Source organism: Mus musculus, chromosome 14, assembly GCF_000001635.26.
Source record: "Mus musculus strain C57BL/6J chromosome 14, GRCm38.p6 C57BL/6J".
NCBI classification, from domain to species: domain Eukaryota; kingdom Metazoa; phylum Chordata; class Mammalia; order Rodentia; family Muridae; genus Mus; species Mus musculus.
The window spans coordinates 55,037,649-55,043,803 of NC_000080.6; the positions used below are offsets into that span (position 1 = coordinate 55,037,649).

At 44.6% G+C, this 6,155-nt stretch overlaps 1 pseudogene across 1 annotated transcript; it reads left to right on the forward strand.

The window, feature by feature from the left end:
- The first annotated feature begins 813 nt into the window (after positions 1 to 813).
- Gm10364 (predicted pseudogene 10364) lies at positions 814 to 5,328 on the forward strand (annotated as a pseudogene). Its single transcript, NR_073535.1, has 2 exons — positions 814 to 885; positions 4,076 to 5,328. The product of NR_073535.1 is annotated as a predicted pseudogene 10364 (transcript).
- The last annotated feature ends 827 nt before the right edge of the window (positions 5,329 to 6,155 follow it).

A 6,155-nucleotide genomic window follows, 5' to 3' on the forward strand; every position in this document is an offset into this window, starting at 1 on the left:
TGAAAAGCCTTAGATGTTATCTGATGACAGTCTTGCTTTGGGGTTGGTGGAAGACGCTGTTCTGTGAAGTTAAGACGTTCCAAAGAGAAGTCAGGCTCTGTCTGTACATTCCAAGTGATTTACCCAGGGGACACAAAGCTGTCAGTCAGTGACAGGGGAAGGCAGTGAATGGCTATCAAGAGGGGGAAAGGTGGCTGGAGATCTTTTCTCTCTGGACTCGTGTCATTCTCAGCTCTCCACGGTCACTGAAGCTCCCATCTGTCAATCAGCCTTGTGTCCGAAGGTGCAGCTCATTCCTGGGAACATTCTACAGGCAGGAGAATTTACCTGTACAAGTCTCAGGCTAGTCTGGGCTACACAGTGAAGCCCTGTCTCAAAAAAAGAAAAAGCTGGGGACTGGTGAGATGGCTCAGTGGCTGAGGACATGTACCAGTCTTCCAGAGGACCCAAGTTCAATTCCCACCACCCACATGGTGCCTCACAACTGAATGAGTAACTCCAGTTCTAGGTGATCCCCCGTCTGATGCCCTTTATGCTCTCTGTTGGGTACCAGGCATGCGTGGGGGCAAAATACTCATACAATAAGGTAAAAGCAACAAATCCTTTTTAAAAAAGAAACATTTTTCGTTTGTTTGTTTGCTTGCTTGCTTTCAGAGTGAAAAATAAAAGAAAGGAAAGTGAGCCCATTATCCTTGCACACACCCATGTTTTCACCATCTTCCTTGCACACACCCACCTCTTCACCATTGTCTTTGCACACCTTTTCCTTCTTTAGGGAAGTAATTGGAAAAGGAGCTCTGCTGTTGCACAAGCAGGAGGAACTCTTCAGGAGAGGAGACTTAACCAAGGAGCTTACCCGTCTGCTTCCAGCTCTGACCCTGAGCGGTAAGGAATGTGTTTGGAACTCCTTTCCTTGGGGCTGGAGAGATGGCTCAGTGGTTTGCTTCCTAGCACCTACATAGAGGCTTGAAGCCTTCCGTGCCTGTGGTGTCAGAGACTCTGACACCCTCCTCTGATTTCTACAGGGCACCAGCCACGCATGTGGTGCAAATGCATACATTCAGGCAAAATAAAAATAAATCTTAGGGGACTGGAGAGATGGCTCAGTGCTTAAGAGCACTGATAGTACTTCCAGAGGTCCTGAGTTCAATTCCCAGCAACCACATGGTGGCTCACAACCATCTGTAATAGGATCTGATTTCCTCTTCTGGTATGTGTGAAGACAGAATACTCATAGAAAATAAATAAATAAATAAATAAATAAATAAATAAATAAATAAATAAATAAATAAATAGGTATTTTTAAAAAGATCTTAAAACAAAACTCCTTTCCTGACCCTAAAAGTCTACAGACAAGGTTTTGGCAAAGCCTGTAACACTTAAAGGGCAAAGGATGCGCAGCTTTGTAATTACAGCAAGAATAGACAAAGAATTTGGCTTCCCCAAACCCATGGACCTCCTGCTAACTTCCTCTTTCTTGAAATTATTTTCTCATGTGACACACACTTTTTGTGTGTGTGCGTGTGCCTTTCTTGTTTTTTTTTTTTTGTTTGTTTGAAGTTCCTTAGATATCTTATTGCTGTCTTTTTTTTTTTTTAATAAAACACTGAGTATCAAACCTAGTGCATGGTACACAAGTGCTCAACAGATTAAAAAAAATCCTCAGACCTCCTACTTTTTATTTTGAGACAGTATCTCATAAAGTTTCCTAGGATGGGGCTTGGAGAGATGGCTCAGAGGTTAAGAACACTGGCTGTTCTACCAGAGGACCTGGGTTCAATTCCCAGTACCAATATGGGAGTTTACAGAGGTCTGTAACTCCAGTCCTAGGATGTAGGGACCTTTGTCTGGACTCTATGAACACTGCATGCATGTGTTGCACAGATATACATCCAAACAAAGCACACAGATAAATCAAAGATCAATAAACATAAATCTTCTCTAAAAGATACTCAAGATGACCTTAAATCCACTTTGTAGTTCAGACATGCCTTGAACATGGAATCCTCCTGCCTCAGCCTCCACAGTAGCTGGGTTTACACATCTGAGCCACCAGACCTGGATGGTTTTGGCTTTTTTGAGACAGGTCTTACTGTGTAGCCTTGGCTGCACTGGAACTTTGCCTCTGCCTTCCTCAGTACCGGGAATTAAAAGCACGTACCACCATGCCCTGGGTACCTTGCTGGGTTTGTTTCTCAGGCTAGCCTAGAACTCATTGTGTAGTCCAGGTTGCCCTCAGACTTGTGATTCTCAGTCCTCTGATTCATGACAGTTTCAGCCCCAAGCCCTTCCTTTGTTCTCAGTGTCATCTCACTGAGTGACATCATTTATTTTCCATGGTTTTTTAAGACTTATTTTTACTCGTGTATATGTGTTTGTATGTCCTTGTGAGTATATACTGTGTGTGTTTGTTTGTGTGTGTGTGTATGAGGTGGAGGTGGGGTGGGGGTACCAGCAGAGGTGTTGGATCCCCAGGGCTAGAGGTTGTGATTGTGAGCCTATTGTGGTGCTGGGAATTGAACTCTGGTCCTTTGGAAGAACAGTATGTACTCTTAACCACTAAGCCATCTCTCCAGCCCCATTTCTTCAGTTTTAAATGCATCAATTTCCTAACAGCGCCTAAGACTCAGCACAGAATTTTTCCTTAAGAGCCTCCAATATATCTATCTGCTTAACATTTACTTCTACCTGGGCAATTACACTTTATCTTTTTTATTTTTTATTTATTTATTTTTTAAAAAGATTTGTTTATTTATTATATATATATGAGTACACTTTAGCTGTACAGATGGTTGTGAGCCTTCATGTAGTTGTTGGGAATTAATTTTAGGACCTTTGTTCACTCCGGTCGCTCCTGATCATCTGGTCAACCCCGCTCACTCAGTCCCCGCTCGCTCTGGTCAAAGATTTATTTATTATTATACATAAGTACACTGCAGCTGACTTCAGATGCACCAGAAGAGGGTGTCAGATCTCATTATGGGTAGTTGTGAGCCACCATGTGGTTGCTGGGAATTGAACTCAGGACCTTTGGAAGAGCAGTCAGTGCTCTTAACCTCTAAGCTATCTCTCCAGCCCATCTTTTTATTTTTAAGATGCATTTATTTTTATGTATGTGCGCACACTGTTGCTGTCTTTAGACACACCAGAAGAGGGCATCAGATCCCATTACACATGGTTGTGAGCCACCATGTGGTTGTTGGGAATTGAACTCAGAACATCTGGAAGAAATGTTAGTGGTCTTAACCACTGAGCCATCTCTCCAACCCTACACTTTACCTTAATGTTTTTAAAGCCAGCTTCATCATTTTGGTGTCAAACCCGCTTCTTTTAGTCACTCTCTTGCCAGGTGGTTCCATTGTCTTCCTGCTGCCTCCAAGCAGAGAACTTCATTCCGATTTTACCTCTTAACATACACAGTTGAGGAAAGCTGTTACCACCGTTTGTGTTTTTTGTTTTTTGGTTTTTTTTTTTTAAAAAAAAAAAACAAAACAAAACAAAACAAAAAAAACCATCTGAATCATCAATAGCTAAACCCTGCTGATCCGGTTTGCCTCTGCTTCTGTCTTATCTCAATCTGCCCTCCCAACAGCTACCAAATCACCTGCCGTTAGACTCCTGCTGAAAATGTTTGGGTTGTGCTCAGTGTAACATTTAAATTTTTTTAACTGTCAGCTGCAGGTCTCCAGAGACTAGCTTGTTTTCTTTGACATTAGCAATCAAAATAGTGACCACCTTTTACTCAGCATTGCCTCTATAACACTCGTCCTATTGATTCAGCTAGGCAGCGGCTCTGAGAAGTAGAGGCTGTTCTACCCATCTTACATATGGGGAAACTGAGGCAAGGAGAGGTTCATAGTGAGACCAACAGCTGGCATTTACACCAGGCTGCTTGGGCCCCAGAATCCACTTTTTTTTTTTCCTGAGACACATATCATTGTGTAGCTCAGGCCACTATAAACGCTCAATCTTGCTGTAGCCTCTGAAGAGCTGATATTATGGGCATGTGTCACTCAAGGCAAAATGTACTCTTATTTTAAAGACTTATTCAGCTCTCTGCTCCTCCCTGTTCCAGAGACAGCCCCATCTTCTTGTGCAGTGCCAGCCTTGTCCCGTAGACAAAATGATGAAGGTCAGTGTGAACTGATTTGGCCGTATTGGGTGCCTGGTTACCAGGACTGCCATCTGCTCTCCACTTGGAAAGTGGAGATTGTTGCCATCAACGACCCCTCCATTGACCTCAACTACATGGTCTACATGTTCCAGTATGACTCCACCCATGGCAAATTCAATGACACAGTCAAGACTGAGAATGGGAAGCTTGTCATCAACGAGAAGCCCATCACCATCTTCCAGGAGTGAGACCCCGCTAACATCAAATGGGGTGGTGCTGGTGCTGGTGCTGAGTATGTTGTGGAATCTACTGGCATCTTCACCATCTTGGAGAAGGCCAGGGCTCACTTGAATGGTGGATCCAAAAGGGTCATCATCTCGGCCCCTTCTGTGGATGCCCCCATGTTTGTGATGGGTGTGAACCACGAGAAGTATGACAATTCACTCAAGATTGTCAGTAATGCATCCTGCACCACCAACTGCTTAGATTCCCTGGCCAAGGTCATCCATGACAACTTTAGCATTGTGGAAGGGCTCATGACCATGGTCCATGCCATCACTGCCACTCAGAAGACTGTGGATGGTCCCTCTAGAAAGCTGTGGTGTGATGGCTGCCCAGAACATCTTGTCCAGCACTGCATCCACTAGTGCTGCCAAGGCTGTGGGCAAGGTCATTCCAGAGCTGAACAGGAAGCTCTCTGGCATAGCCTTCTGTGTTCCTACCCCAAATGTATCCACTGTGGATCTGACATGCCGCCTGGAGAAACCTGCCAAGTATGATGACATCAAAAAGGTGGTGAAGCAGGCATCTGAGGACCCACTGAAGGGCATCCTGGTCTACACTGAGGACCAAGTTGTCTCCTGTGACTTCACCATTCTTCCACCTTTGATGCTGGGACTGGCATTGCTCTCAATGGCAATGTTGTCAAGCTCATTTCCTGGTATGACAATGAATATGACTACAGCAACAGGGTGGTGGACCTCATGGCCTACATGGCCTCCAAGGAGTAAGAAACCGTGGACCACCCACCCCAGCAAGGACACTGAGAGCAAGAGAGAGGCGCTCGTTTGCTGAGGGGTCCCTATCCCAACATGGCCCCCCTACACTGAGCATCTCCCTCACAATTTCCATCCCAGACCCCCCATAATAACAGAAGGGGCCTAGGGAGCCCTCCCTACTCTCTTGAATGCCATCAATAAAGTTCACTGCACCCCCCAGAAGATTTATTCATTTTTTAATTTACATTATTTTTATGTGTGTGTTTTGTTTGCATGTATGTATATGTACACCATGTGTGTGCCTGGTGCCCTTAGAGGCCAGAGGTGGGTGACAGGTCCCACAGAACTGGACTTAGAGACAGTTATGAACTACCTTTAGATGTTGAGAACGGAAGCTGTGTCCTGGACACCAGCAGGAAGTGTTGCTAACCACTGAGCCATCTCTCCAGCCCCCAGCTCTTTTCTTAATGTGCAGTATGCACAATAATCTCTTCTGACTTTTCTCCTGGGTATCTTTTCCTTACTCTTCCTGCTGCGAGCAGCAGTTTGCTTTTAGTTCCTTGCGTGGATGATGGGGTTTTTTTGTAGGCCTAGCACAACTCCTTGTGCCATGTAGGTACTTATTAATTGTGCATTTAATGACTATGAGTGATACATATGTAAGACTAGACGAGCCGGGCGGTGGTGATGCACACCTTTAATCCCAGCATTTGGGAGGCAGAGGCAGGTGGATTTCTGAGTTCGAGGCCAGCCTGGTCTACATAGTGAGTTCCAGGACAACCAGGGCTATACAGAGAAACCCTGTCTCGAAAAACCAAAAAAAAAAAAGACTAGACGAGAGGTATTCTAGGTTAGAGCATCTAGTGTAGGATCTAGTGTAGGGCACTAAGATACCACTTTACCTATGTGCCTAGAGAGCTTCCAGCTTCATCTAACTGAGTAGGTACATAAACTATGCTAACTTTGTAACTCCTTCTGCTCTTGGTGCAGTGGGGGGAACTCATTCTCTGTACTGTAGCTGTGTTTAGCTATTTTGTGGGGTT